The sequence below is a fragment of the Erpetoichthys calabaricus genome (genome assembly GCF_900747795.2).
Source record: "Erpetoichthys calabaricus chromosome 1 unlocalized genomic scaffold, fErpCal1.3 SUPER_1_unloc_22, whole genome shotgun sequence".
NCBI classification, from domain to species: Eukaryota; Metazoa; Chordata; class Cladistia; order Polypteriformes; family Polypteridae; genus Erpetoichthys; species Erpetoichthys calabaricus.
In genome coordinates this window covers 2,803,950-2,819,258 of record NW_026261588.1, presented here as the reverse complement: position 1 = coordinate 2,819,258, position 15,309 = coordinate 2,803,950, and the positions used below count along the sequence as shown (strand labels likewise).

The 15,309-nt window shown below is 42.5% G+C and overlaps 2 protein-coding genes across 4 annotated transcripts in view; both read right to left on the bottom strand.

Annotated features, from left to right (window-relative positions):
- LOC114669344 (gastrula zinc finger protein XlCGF57.1-like) overlaps positions 1–8,179 on the bottom strand; it is a 34,427-nt gene extending 26,248 nt beyond the window's left edge. Inside the window, exon 1 of the mRNA XM_051921734.1 lies at positions 8,036–8,179. The gene's annotated coding sequence lies outside the window, so the exon portion shown is untranslated. The remainder of the gene's footprint in view (positions 1–8,035) is intronic.
- LOC114669326 (zinc finger protein OZF-like) overlaps positions 1–15,309 on the bottom strand; it is a 523,681-nt gene that overhangs the window by 419,138 nt on the left and 89,234 nt on the right. The window lies entirely within an intron of this gene.

Genomic DNA, 15,309 nt, shown 5'->3' with positions numbered 1-15,309 from the left:
CTGGTGGCTACAGGTTTTCATTCTAACCCTTTTCCTAATCGGTGAGTAGTTTTCACTGCCAATTAACTCCTCATCCATCCATCCATTTTCCAACCCGCTGAATCCGAACACAGGGTCACGGGGGTCTGCTGGAGCCAATCCCAGCCAACACAGGGCACAAGGCAGGAACCAATCCCGGGCAGGGTGCCAACCCACCGCAGGACACACACAAACACACCAAGCACACACTAGGGCCAATTTATAATCGCCAATCCACCTAACCTGCATGTCTTTGGACCGTGGGAGGAATCCCACGCAGACACGGGAAGAACATGCAAACTCCACGCAGGGACGACCTGGGAAGTGAACCCGGGTCTCCTAAATGCGAGGCAGCAGCGCTACCAGTGTTAGAGTTAGTAGGGAATTAAAAAATATAAATAAAAAACAAGTGGTCAGTAAGAAGCTGTCAAGGGAAAAAACTGCTTTATAAGGCATACAAGACTAATGATTGCAAAGTGAATAGTAGAGCGTATGAGAGCATGAGGGCAACCATCAAGAAGGATATTGGGGAGGCTAAAAGACAGTAGAGAGGAATATAGCAGATAAGGCAAAAGACGACCCTAAGAGATTCTTTCAGTATTTTAGTAGTAAAATAACAGTCAAGGAGGAGGTGAAGTGCATCAGAAATAGTAAAGGGGAATTAAAAGATACATACAGTGAAATAGCGGATGCCCTAAACGTACATTTTTCTTAGGTCTTCAAGTGAGCAAGTGGATAACCTCCTAGAGGTAACAGGGACTACTAAGGAGGTACTGTGGGATTTGGAAATTGTAGGTGGGAAGTGCTGCTCAGATTAAATAAGCTGAAATCAAACAAATCACCAGGACCAGATCAAATTTACCCTCACGTTCTTAAGGAGGTTAGTGAGTGCAAACACTAGCAATCAAACTTAGAGAAGAAATTCCATTTTTGTATTTTACAAAGCCACTGCTTACCCAAACCAAACGTTACTTCATCAAGAATAGAAGAGACATATTCTAACCACAATTCATCAGTGAAATTATCCCCCATTACAAAATAAAACGATTTCAACAAGATGAATCTATCAATCAAAACTAAAGAGCAAGATGTCCTAGTTAACAGCTGGGCTCTAACCTGGCAACGTCTTGAAGGACCAGGAAACATCAACTGATTAGTCAACATGGGTAGGCATTTCATAAGATGGCGAGCCACTCTATGGTAACTGAAATGCTGCAACATTTCAGGTGAAGGCTGATGGGATGGCCCTCTCAGCCACTGGAAGAAAAGTTGGTCATTCCAAGAGTGTATATTCTCGAATATTGAAACTTGACAAAGATAGAAAGTCATTCAAGTCCCAAAAAAAAAAAAGAGGTTGGCCGCCCAAATTACATGAGTGCATGAGAAAAGAGGATGATACAGAGAACTCTCGGTGGGGATCGGTTCAACAACACAGATGGACTTGCTCGACAATTCAGTGCTTGACAGGACAAGAATTTGTCTCGACAACATGCAGCACGTCATCGTCCCAGAGAACTGTGACTGAAGGCCCACTTACTTCACAGTGATCAAGTGTCTCATCAGCAAGGAGGATAGAAAAGCCAGACTAGCCTTTGCGGAGGAGCATGTAGTGTGGAATGAGGAGAGCTGCTCCAACATTAATGTCAGTGATTTACTTGGTTCAGATGGAAAACATGAGGTTTGGTGTCGACCTAGGGAAAGACTGGACACAGAGTGTGTGGAGAAGGAAGTGTCATGGTGTGAGGGATATTCTCTGCAGCAAGAGGTACACCTCACAAACAGCTACATGGCAACGGTAATACTAATGTGGATCAGAACCTTCTCCAGCAACATGCGGTTCCCTGCAAGTATCACCCAATTATTTGGCAATTTTTATTTGTGACAACGCCCCTTCACTGCAAACTGGGTGAAGCAATTCTTAGAAAAACAGAAAACTGAAGTGATGAAATGGCCAGCCCAGAGTTCTGATCTGAACCCAACTGAGAATCTCTGGAAGTTAACTGATGGCAAAGAAACCCACTACAGTTAGCAAATTGTGGAAGAAGCCGGAAGACGAGTACAACAAAAAAAATCAGAAAAGCCGAAATGGTGCAAGAAACTGGACGTGTCCTGTGGGCACAGAAGTGCCAAAGGCATTTCAAGCAAAGAGCCTCTGCACTTACTACTCCATTTTGAAATAGAAAATCATCAAAAAGTGTTGACAAAATTCATGTGGTGGGCTTCTTTAGCAAAACAGTTATAACAGTACAGTCATCACTGCAGTTTTCCCAAAATTAAATGTTTTTTGTTGAATTAATTTTTTTGCCTCGTTCTAGTAGAACAGCAATTATACCTACAGCTACTAGGACTTTCCATTTTGAGCAGTGACAATACTTCAAAGAAACAATTATTCATAAAGTATTCTCTAATTTTGACTGCTAGTGTATATAAACCGTTGACACATTTTTAGGAAGTCGCTGTGCATTAGCAAATTCCAAAGGCCTAGAAAATAGCAAATATTATCCCAGTATAAAACAAGGGTGACCAGGAAGATTCAAGTAACTTCAGGCCAGTAAGCTTAACGTACATCACAGGAAAATTAAAGGAAGCAATTATTAATGATAAGATTGAGCAGCACATGGCAAGGACAGGAGTTATTAGGAACAGTCAGCGTGGGTTCAGACGAGGGAGGTAGTGTTTTACTAACAGGCTGGAATTCTATGAGGAGGAAACAAAAAGATACGACCAGAGTGGAGCAGATGATATCATTGATGTGGACTTTCAGAAAGCGATTGATAAAGGTGCCACATGAAAGGATGGGCATCAAACTAATTGACCATTCCTGGTCCTGGGAGGAATCTTCTTCAGGCCTTGCTCAATCCATCCTTGAACAATTATTAGATTTGAATTGATTCTTTGGGGTGGCAGGATATTGATGGTCACTCTTACTCAAAAATGTACAAAGTATTTCAGATTTCAATCACGTGCTACTGAAATCAACACATCAGTTGATTTTATTAAAAAATTCAGAAAGTATTTGATAAGGTGCCACATGAGAGTGTGGGCATCAAACTAAGAGAAGTGGCAGTTCAGGGTGATGTTTGTAGATGGGTGCAGAATTGGCACAGATGCAGGAAGCAGAGGGTGATGCTGTGAGGAACCTCATCAGAACTGGCCAATGTTAAGAGTGGTGACCAGCAGGGGGCAGTGCTGGGGCTGCTATGAGGATTTAGGAGTTATAGTGCAGGGGTGTCGAACTCCGGGCCTGGAGGGCCGCAGGTTTTCTTTCTAACCCTTTTCCTAATCAGTGACCAGTTTTCACTGCTAATTAACTCCTTTTCCTTTCATTTTAATAGTCCTGTTTTTAAGGAGTCAGTCCTCTGAATTGATTCTTTTCTTCATTAAATGACAGCCAAACGGAAATGAGACGTGAAACGAGCCAACAGATGACCAGCTAAACTGGGATTTCAAACTCCAACCAATTTCACTCCAAACAGTCTCTTAATGAGAAGCCAATTCTTGCTGTTAATTAAGCCCATTATTTAATTCAATGGCTTGTTGCTGCTCTCATTTCCAAATTTGTTGATTTGTTTTTTTTTTTTTTTAAGAACACCGTCAAAATGTTTTGGTGACCCGAGAGATCAACCTTACTGAGACCTTCACCTTTCTTTATTTTCAGATATTGTGTGATGGGCACAAGTGAGCTGGTCATACGATGGCTTGTTTGATGTCTCGTTATTCTTTGGCTTTTAATTAAGGAAATGAGACAATTAAGGGGCCGGAGTCAAGTTAATTCAAACTAAAGCAAAAGAAGTTAATTAGCAGTAAAAACGGCTCACTATTGAAGACGATGGTTAGAATGAAAACATGCAGCCACTGTGGCCCTCGAGGACCGGAGTCCGACACCTGTGTTATAGTGGACTCTAAGACAGGGGTCACCAACTCCAGTCCTGGAGGACCACCGTGGCTGCAGGTTTAAAATGAGTGACCCGTTTTTGCTGCTAATTAACTTCTTTTGAACTCATTTTAATTGACTTGCTGTTGAAGACACAGACCCTTTAATGATTTATTTTTTTCTTAATTAGCAGCCAAACATTAATGAGATATAAAAGTAGCCAAAACAACTGGTGTCTAAAGGACAATATCTGAAAATAAAGATGAAGGTATCGGGAATGTCGATCTGCTCAGGTCCCTAAAACATTTTAGCAGAACCCTTAGAAAAGAGAAAATCAACAATTTCAGAAATGTCTGCTAATGCAACACGAGAACAGCAGCAAGCCAAGGAATTAAAGAACGGGTTTAATTAATGATAAGAATCGGCACCTCATTAAACAGCAGCTTGGAGTGAAATTGGTTGGAGTTTGAGGCCCTGACTTAGCTGGTCTTCTGTTGGCTCCCTCACTTCACATTTCATTTCTGTTTGGGTGCCATTTAAGGAAAGAAATGAAGCAACTCAGAGGAACGATGAAGAAAATCAAGGGAACAAATCTTAAACAAGCGATTCAATTAAAATGAATTTACAAGAAGTTAATTACCAGCACAAACAGGGCACTTATTTTAAAAAAAAGGGTTAAAATGAAAAGCTGCAGCCACAGTGCTCCTCCAGGACCGGACTTGGCGACCCATGCTCTAAGCTATCAACTTCCAGACAGTATTCAGAAGCCATAAAGAAGGCTATATAGCGTCTTGATGTGTGGAGTACAAGTCACAGGAGGTGCTTTATAACACACTGGTGAGGCCTCATCTGGAGTCATGTGTGCAATTTTGGTCTCCAGCCTACAAAAAGAACATAGCAGCACTAGAGAAGTTCCAGAGAAGAGCAACTAGGCTGATTGCAGGGCTACAGGGGATGAGTTATGAGGAAAAATTGAAAGAGCGGAGCCTAACACTTGCATTAAGTTTAGGTCTTGTTAGGTTTGATTACACAAAGGGAGGTCTACAAATTGAGAGTACACCTTATGAGAAGGACTAAGGAGTTGTAGTGGACGCAATACTATCAACAGCCAGCCAGTGTTCAGAAGCCATTAAGAAGGCTAGCAGAATGTCAAGTTACATAGCGCCTTGATGTGTGGAGTACAAGTCACAGGAGGATCTGCTCAAGCTTTATAACACACTGGTGAGGCCTCATCTGGAGTCCGGTGTGCAGTTTGGGTCTCCAGGATACAAAAAAGACATAGCAGTGCTAGAAAAGGTCCAGAGAAGAGCGACTAGGCTGATTCAGGGCTACAGGGGATGAGTTATGAGGAAAGATTACAAGAACTGAGCCTTTACAGTTTAAACAAAAGAAGACTAAGAGGTGACCTGATCGAAGTGTTTACAATTATGAAGGGAATTACAGTAATCCCTCGCTATATCGTGCTTCGACTTTCGTGGCTTCACTCTATCGCGGATTTTATATGTAAGCATATCTAAATATATAACGCGGATTTTTTGCTGCTGGACAGTGGGTCTTTTTACTTCTGGCACATGCTTCCTCAGTTGGTTTGCCCAGTTGATTTCATACAAGGGACGCTATTGGCGGGTGGCTGGGAAGCTACCCAATCAGAGCACGCAGTTAAGTTCCTGCGTGCTGATTGGCTCAGCGACAGAGCACAGAATTCAATCCGCTGTGTTAACCAGGAAGTCTCGTTTCACTCATTCAGCATCAACGTGTCTCCTGCTACTGCTTCAGGGGCCGTGTCCAAGCGCCAACGGAAGATGCTAACGATTTCCGAAAAGGTAAAAGTTTTGGATATGTTGAAGGAAGGGAACAGCTACACCGCTGCAGGACACCATTACGGAATCAATGAGTCCACGGTTCTTTTTTATTTAAAAAGGAGGAAAAGATATATGGCCGCAGTGTCCTTTAACCAGGGTGCAAAATGAGTTGCAAGTGGACGTGATAAGGCAGTAGTCTGGATGGAATCTGCTTTAGGGATCTGGATTGAAGAGTGCCGGAAGAAGAACAACGGCGGTGCTACACAGTCACCTGAAGAGGCTCCTTTAGAAGAGCTGCAACGCTATCCTTTGTTGTGCAGTAAAATCAAACTCATTGTTATCGGACAAGTCGTCGTGTCATTGTTGGTGAGTAACCATAATTAATTTCTACGTACAGTACTTATTACATGTACATAGTTTAGTGTCACTGCACACACATTTTACTGTATACAATTTTTCTTGCATTGTACGTATTTATTGCTAGTGGCCTGCCTGTCGTAATGGCTGTAACATATGTGATATCGGAGATGCTTGATATCTTTATATACAGTAAAACCTAAATATTATTTTAAACAGTGTGTTTACATACATAATTTCAATGAATCTTACCTAATATCTAAGAGAATATAAAGGGTTTATGCTGTATAATTGTGCGGGAAATGTTTATAAGAGTGTGGGTGAGTTTATAAGGGCTTAAAATATATAAAAATGAACATATGGTTTTTACTTTGCGGATTTTCACCTTTCGCGGGGGGTTCTGGAACGCAACCCCCACGATCGAGGAGGGATTACTGTAGTGTGGTTGTGTCTGGGGCTCAGTGGTGCTCCTGATGGCCACAACATACAGATAGCTATGGTCTGAACACACACCAGGATGACTAAAAAGAAAAACTGTAACAGCCAATCATAGAAACGTAAAGCTTGGAGTTCAACTCATATTAGTGTTTGCTTAATTTGAATAGAATATAAAATTTCTTTCATAGTCAGACAATGGTATAATCTTTTCCCCCTATAAGTTAGTAAGAGATAAACCTTTCTTGCTATAACTGTGATACAGTGTGTTAATTGTGACAATTGTTGTTAGAACAGGTCCCAGTACACCCATTTTCAACTCAGAAATGGGATAGGCATACAGTTTTCTGAACGTCGTCATTTTGAAATGTAACAAGATTTAAGCTTTGAACTTTTTTTTTTTTTTTTGCTATTTCAGTTCTCTTTTTTTGTGTGAACCGTTTAACTTTGAATTTGAACTAAAACAGTTAAAAATGAAGATATCTTGCCTGTGGAATCATTTGAGCGCATCAGGCTTTTGTTGAATCCCATTTTTTTTTTTTTTAATGCTACAGCTGCTGAACGTTGGTCATTTTGAGAAAACACAGCTACAAAAACCTTTGACTTGGCTGTTACAGTCCCAGGAAGGCGCTATACAGGAGTACTGCTGCTGGTGTAAAAAGGAGTCCCAGTAGAATTTCTTGTCACATTTCTGTGTTTGCCTATTTATATATTTGGGTTAAAGAAAAAAAAAATCACTTTTAGTTTTTCAATCTAAGCTGGAAAATACAGGTACATCAAAATATTTTAATTACTGGATGTGACACACCTAGAAAAGAGTCCGAGTACCCCAGCCTGAAACTGCTGTGTGATTATTTAATGGCACAGGCTTCAATAGGCTGCTGTAGTTAAACATTTTGGGTTGAATTACAGGTATGTTGCTGTCCAGAATCGTGCTGTGCGACTGCAGGACCAAGATATACTCCTGGCCTAATCAGTCGTATTAAAGTAGTTATTTCATCCAGCCTTTTTAGCTGCCGATTGACAATGAAACAGCATGTCGAGAATGCAAATCCCCCCACGTATTACGTTCACAATAGCGCCGTCATAACGCAGACTCGGATATAAATCCGCAGTCTGATCAAGTATTTTTAAAAAATGGAGTGGACACTCGTGCGGAGGCCGTACAACAACAGACAAAAGAGATGAGCCGTCGATGGCGTTTATGAAAACGGCAGACACTCGAGCCCACCCATAGAAAGCCTGGTGGGCAAATCGCACGAGGCGGCAATAAATTTGCTCCGGTCCCGATGAGCCCCACGCGCTGCACGGACATCAAGGCGGACGGCTAACCGACAGGATTACAAACGGAGCGATGGGCTCAGCAGTCCGGGCACTTTAAAATATAAATGGGGATGCGAACCGAACTGAGTCGTGGACTCAAACAGACAGATTGGCGACAGCCTGCCGATAACATGTGCTACGCGTGACGAGGCTTTTCCAATCTCTCTTTCTCCCCGTTTGGATTTCTAGATTTATTTTCCAGTATATATTCCACGTAAGCACATACCTTTCACCCTCCGGAATGGGTTTATGAACGAGCACTGCCTACTTCCTTCTTCTTCTTCTTCTTCTTCTTGGTGTTTATGTCCCTTCGTATCCCACTTTGAAAGTGCACGACCGCCACCTGCTGGACTGGAGTGTGAGACACAAATTGTCCCGCTCAGATTCTCCTACTCAGACCTGCTCTGACTAGAAATGTGATTCTCGCTCCGTTTATCTTATTAGATCCTTTTTACATTTTTTTTTTAATTTAAATACATTACAATTTATTTTTGTATAGCCCAAAATCACACAAGAAGTGCCGCAGTGGGCTTTAACAGACCCTGCCTCTTGACAGCCCCCCAGCCTAAATCAAGTGGATTGTTTAGTAAACGATGCGATAAGAACCATCGTATTGTTAAAGTCAAAAAGACCAAAGAAATGAAATTTGACTTTAAGAGACCAAACTCTGCATGTTCACCCATCATTGTTCTGAGGAGGAGGTAGAAATAGTGACTGAACACAATAAATACTTAGGAACTCCCTGAGATAATAGTCTTAATTGGAATATTAATCCAAAAGAATCTACTATAAATCAATCAGTGCTTAGGTGGCTGAGTCAGTTTATTATGTTTTATTTTAGTGAACATTCTCAAAACTATGGATTTTTTTATACTGAAATGCTTTTGTTTTATATATTGTGAATTTTGTTTAATATGAATGCAATCCTCCCCTCCTCAAACCACCACCTTATCGTGGTGGAGGGGTTTGCGTGTCCCAATGATCCCAGGATCTCTGTTGTCCGGGGCTTTATGCCCCTGGTAGGGCCACCCAAGGCAAACTGGTCCTAGGTGAGGGATGAGACAAAGTGCGGTTCATCAAAACCTCCTATGATGAATACAAAATTTGGACAGTGTTTTCCCTCGCCCGGACGCGGGTCACCGGGGCCCCCATCTGGAGCCAGGCCTGGAGGTGGGGCTCGATGGCGAGTGCCTGGTGGCCGGGCTTGCACCCATGGGGCTCGGCCGGGCACAGCCCGAAGAGGCAACGTGGGTCCCCCTTCCCATGGGCTCACCACCTATGGGAGGGGCCAAGGAGGTCGGGTGCAGTGTGAGTTGGGTGGTGGCTGAAGGCGGGGACCTTGGTGGTCCGATCCTTGGCTACAGAAGCTGGCTCTTGGGACATGGAGTAGTGACCGAAAGAACGAGATCGCGAATACAAGCGGCTGAAATGAGTTTCCTCCGCAGGGTGTCTGGGCTTTCCCTTAAAGATAAGGTGAGAAGCTCAGTCATCCGGGAGGGGCTCAGAGTAGAGCCGCTGCTCCTCCGCATCGAGAGGAGTCAGATGAGGTGGCTCGGGCATCTGATCAGGATGCCTCCTGGACGCCTCCCTGGTGAGGTGTTCCGGGCACGTCTAACCGGGAGGAGGCCCCGGGGAAGACCCAGGACACGCTGGAGGGACTATGTCTCTCGACTGGCCTGGGAACGCCTTGGGATTCTCCCAGAAGAGCTAGAAGAAGTGGCCGGGGAGAGGGAAGTCTGGGCATCTCTGCTCAAGCTGCTGCCCCCGCGACCCGACCTCGGATAAGCGGAAGAGGATGGATGGATGGATGGATGAATGCAATCCGTGTATCTTTTGTATAATAGTTCCTGTTTACCTGTTGTAGCAGGGGGGCTTTAATTAATGAAACACCCATAGAGCGGACATGTAGCGTGACAGCAGACTCCCGGCAAAAGCTGGATGACGCTGTTGCAGGTAAGACGCAGCTCCATACTCTCCGTCTCTCGGGTAAGCTAACAAGTTTTGAACTAGTGTATTCGGTGTCAAAGTGCATAGAAACACCACGTCATGTGGTTAGTGATGTATCTTGAGGTTCTGTCGTCACTGTTGGTCGGCAGAAATGGATTTTAAAAGTTTTTGATTTGATGGAGATCCAGCCACATTGGCGTATTGCTTGGCTTGCTGCAGGAGTTAGAGAGGTATGGACGGACATCGCTGCGTGTGCTGACTGTGCCCCTTACTGCTTGTCTTATAGGTAGGTTACAACGTTAATTAGACTTTGTCCTTCATTGTTATTGTTCATATGCATTTGTTAAATTTGTATGGTTTTGAAAAGGTTAATTTTGGATAACAAAGTATTTATTTTTATGGAACCCGTATTTTGTTTAGAAGGAGATATTTTGCTCTTGTTTGACCAGGATTTGATTTCTGTTGAAATATATTTGTTTCATTTGGTGTTAATTTAATTATTTTGTGTAATTTTGTTTTCATCATATTTATGTACTGTGTGTGTATATATATACTGTATGTATATATATATATATATGTGTGTATATACTGTGTATGTGTGTGTATATATATATATATATATATATATATATATATATATATATATATATATATGTGTGTGTGTGTGTGTGTATATGTATGTATATATGTGTGTGTGTGTGTTTTTATATATAAACTGGATGACAGTGTTGCAGGAGACTGAGAGAGAGCCTGTCGCTGCGTGTGCTGACTGTGTCCCTTACTGCTGGTCTTATAGCTGGATGACATTGTTTCAGAATAAACGTCAGAATCTGCATATTGGTGTGCCTGTCTTCCTGCAAATCATCAGCAACCATTTTAAAGCTGCTACACTTCTTCCTCCTCCATAAACTCAAACTACTTAAAGTAGACAAGGACCTCATGTTGCCCTTTGATCGCAGTGTGATCAGGTCTGTCATCACTTTCACTCTCTTTGCCTGGTTTAGTGGTCTGACAAACCAAAATTTTAAAAAAGTTTCCATCAGATCATTCATCATGCAGTTAAAGTGATTGAGGCTGACATAGAAGATTTGCTTAAGTGTGCGACAGAGGGCGATGGTGAAGAAAGTGGAAAGTGATGACCGACCCCCATTACATCAAGAACTTAACTTCAGTCAGTCGAAGAGGAGAGGCGCTTCAGAAAGCCACACAAACTATTCCAGAAATTTGCTTTCTTAAATGTCTGTCTCCGGATGGTTAAAGAAAGAGTACAGATAAGAGGAGAATGGAGTCCCTCGAGGTGGTGGGGGGCTGTCCTTGGACCGTTACTTTATTTCTGATTTATATTAATGACATTGACTTTGGTATAGCTAGTAATCTTGTGAAATTACAGATGATGCAAAAAATGGATCAATGGAAGACGCTGAGGATGCAGCAAAAACAAAAGACCTGGACAACCTTCAGAAATGAGGGAACACTTGGAAAATGTAGTTTAACATGTGGGCAAAAGCAACGTCAATTACAGGTCCACGTCCTCTCAGTTGTGAGCGCTGAAGCAGGCTGACATGGCAGGGGTGCCCTCAGCCCCCAAGAAGGCAATCGGAGACTTTGGAGCAGACGGCAGAATTATACTTTATTGTATGGCGCGTGTACAGACTCATCTCAGACAGAACAATGAGCCTCCGGCATTGGGCACCTTTTGCTTTTATTACAGTTCTTATCACACAAGTCGTTATTCTTCCTCATCTGACTTCTAGTATTCCATTGCTCTAGTCCTGCCCCTAATTAATCTACCGTTATCTCTCGGCTGGGTGGGTGTCAGACTCTTCGCTGTCCATCATATCTGTCTGACAGCTCCTACCTGCACCCCCCCCTTCTTTCCCATTATTTACAACCCAAGAGTTTTTACACTCCCCTCATTATCAAGGGGGTCCATCTCTTCTTAACTCTCCTGCACGTCCAGACCTTAACTTTGAGAGATAATGGTGGTCTGTGGCTTATTAAGAGAAATGCAAATATATATAGGCATGAGCTTTTTAACACCTAACTCTCACATCTTAATACTTAAGAAAAGTAGACACTATATTTTATTATGTGGTTATAATACAGTGTTTCTCAACCTTTCAGTATTAGCAACCTGAGTTTTCATAAGTTTTAATCGTGCCCCCCCAACATTTTTTTGAAACCCTAATAAAATTTATTCCTATATTTTTTGCTGCCGATACACCGCTGCAAGTTTAAAATTTCCCTACGAATAGTGAAATTACGCCACGTGTGGCAACATTCGCGCCCCACAGTTTGAGAACCGCTGTTCTAATACATTGAAATTCCCAATTACAGTATATGTGTCCTTAGTGTGTGCTTGGTGTGTGTGTCCTGCGGTGGGTTGGCACCCTGCCCAGGATTGGTTCCTGCCTTGCGCCCTGTGTTGGCTGGGATTGGCTCCAGCAGACCCCCGTGACCCAGTGTTCGGATTCAGTGGGTTGGAAAATGGATAGATGAATACTAATGTTCCAGTTTGACATTTAATTAGTTATGTTCAGATATGTATTCCATTTGTGTTTGTGTACGTATTGCATTTATTTATTTCTGTTTAGATACCACACATACACTTAACATCTGCACATCTATTAAAGTAGTTGAAGCAAGCTGGAAAAAGGGTGTGATCTTCTTTCTAGTCGAAGAATTAGGCCAGCAAGAGTACAATCAGCAGTTTAACTTGGTAGTCTATTTAAAAGGCGAAATCAGCGCGGATGGAGCGGCATGGTGGCACAGTGGTAGCGCTGCTGCCTCACAGTTAGGAGACCTGGGTTCGCTTCCGGGTCCTCCCTGTGAGGAGTTTGCATAGATAGATAATTTCCCCTTGGGATTAATAAAGTAACAAATTCACATGTTCTCCCCGTGTCTGCGTGGGTTTCCTCCCACAGTCCAAAAGACATGCTGGTTAGGTGGATTGGCGATTCTAAATTGGTGCTTGGTGTGTGGGTGTGTTTATGTGTGTCCTGTGGTGGGTTGGCACCCTGCCTGGGATTGGTTCCTGCCTTGTGCCCTGTGTTGGCTGGGATTGGTTCCAGCAGACCCCCGTGACCCTGTGTTTGGATTCAGCGGGTTGGAAAATGGATGGATGGATGCTTAGTGTGTGTGTGTCCTGCGGTGGGCTGGCGCCGGTGGTTCCCTGCCTGGCACCCTGTGTTGACTGTGATTGGTTCCAGCAGACCCCCGTGACCCTGTAGTCATGGATAATGGATGGATGGATCAGCGTGGATAAAAAGCTGCAGCCACAGGAGGGCACCAGGACTAAACCAGACAACTACTGGCCTGAAGATCTCGAGTCATCATCACAGTCTTACAGCACAGCATTAAAGTTTCCCTAATATCAAATACTTAACACTCAAAGCAGGAAATGGGAATGAATATTCAGACATTTTCAGTTTTTGTAATCCACGTGATTCAGGACGGCTACTCAAAAAAAAATTGCGAGTGGTCTCCCTTCGACTTTCTCTTATTTATTTTAACATGGCCTTCTCATAACTTCACTGTAATTTAATCCTGATACTCTGTATATCTAATTCATTATAATAACTATTCATTCAAAATCTGTACTAACCCCTACTCTCTCTTCTGTTTCCTTTTCCGGTGTCCTGTTGGTGGTGGCGCATCTACCCAAAGCACCATGATGTTCCAACAATGATGGATGGATTAAAAGCCAGAAGTCTGTACGACCATCAGCATCAAGTGACTCCGTGAGAACCCTAACTACAAAGAGGACTATTTCATTTATGTTAGGTAGAATGCCCAGAGGGGACTGGGCGGTCTTGTGGCCTGGAACCCCTACAGATTTTATTTTTTTCTCCAGCCTTCTGGAGTTTTTTTTTGTTTTTTTCTGTCCACCCTGGCCATCGGACCTTACTCCTTTCTATGTTAACTAATGTTGTCTTATTTTAATTTCTTATTTTGTGTTTTATTTTTCTTCTCTTCATTATGTAAAGCACTTTGAGCTACTTTTTGTATGAAAATGTGCTATATAAATAAATGTTGTTGTTGTTGTTATATACTCAGAAGTTCCCGCAGCGAATCGTGACAACATCACTCCGGCCAGACATGATCATTACCTCGGAGGCCTCAAAACAGCTGATCATTCTGGAGATGCCAGTGCATGTCCTGGGAAGAGCGCATGGAGGAAGCTAATGAGAGGAAACGTGCCAAGCAGGAGCTGGTGGAGGAGTGCAGGGTATACTCTATGAGCCCATAGAAGGTGGCTGCAGAGGATTTGCAGGACGCTCGCTCTGCAGAGTCCACACACGGCAGGAGCGGTCAAAAAGAGGGCCGTTAAATCCGCAAGTGAAGCCGCAGAGAAAGCCTCAAGGTGGCTTTGGGTAAAGAGGGCTGATCTGTGGATCGCTACTGGGACGCAAGTTGGGGGGTTGATCGACCCTGGTTGGGTCGCCTGAGTGAGGATGTATGATGTTGCGAGACCCGAAACGCCCGATGACCTCAGGATACATCACTGAGGATGCGTCCCAGTGCACCCAGGTGCTGTTTCTTATATAACCAGCAAACCCGCGATTCTCAAAAGAATCGCAAATCCAAGAATGGCAATCACTTTCTGTTCCCTGCGATATTTGCAGGGATGAAAAATCATGGAGTGTGGGTGCGTCCCGGGAGAGTTTTCATTTAATGACATTAAATACATTTGTACTAAAGCGGTTTCTTTTTGGAGCTATGACTCATCTGGTTCTGGTGTTTCAGAAGTAGGCGCCTGCGTTCATTGTTTATATCCATGCGGTCTATTTTTTGTTTTTCTATGGCTGTGTCATTACCTAGAAGTCGTTTGCTGATGGCGGCGGATTCGCATGCTGAAGTGACCATGGTGGCGGATCCGGGCTTGGAGGGCTACATTACTAAACAAAGGCGGTGGTAGTGTGTACGGCTTGCTTGTGGCCTCTGGCATCTGTGCATATATACAACCTGGTGTGCACGCTTTACCTCAAGTTTACACTGTAAAAAATAAATCTTGCATGTGTGAAAAATAATAATAAAAAATAGCTAACTATACGCAATATAATCATTACTTTAATTAATAAAAATTGGTTTTACCCTTTTTATTTATTTAATTCTAATTCAATAAAAAAATTATGAATAATGTTAACTTATTTTTCTTAAAATGTAAACATTTTTTATAACTTATTCTAAGTAAAAAAACTATACTGTGAATTGAACACATTTAAGTTAAGTTAAATGTAATGACACGGCACTTCCTCTCACATCGGTTTCTTGGTCTTTACAACAACGCATTCAGCTGTAACGCTTATCCATAATAAGAGTTATTTTACTACGAATGTGTAAGTATAAAGCATATTAATTCCGTAATGAATAACTAGTATTTCATTTCGTATAGTTACAGATGTAAGCATTTGTTATTTTCACCTCGTTGGTTTGCTTTTAAAAGCAGGCACATTTCTCGGATAGTTACATATGTTCATTTTTTTTTTTTTAATCGTTTAAAATTTTATTTTACACAGAAAAAGAAAACGACACTTTGAGATAAGTTTGAGA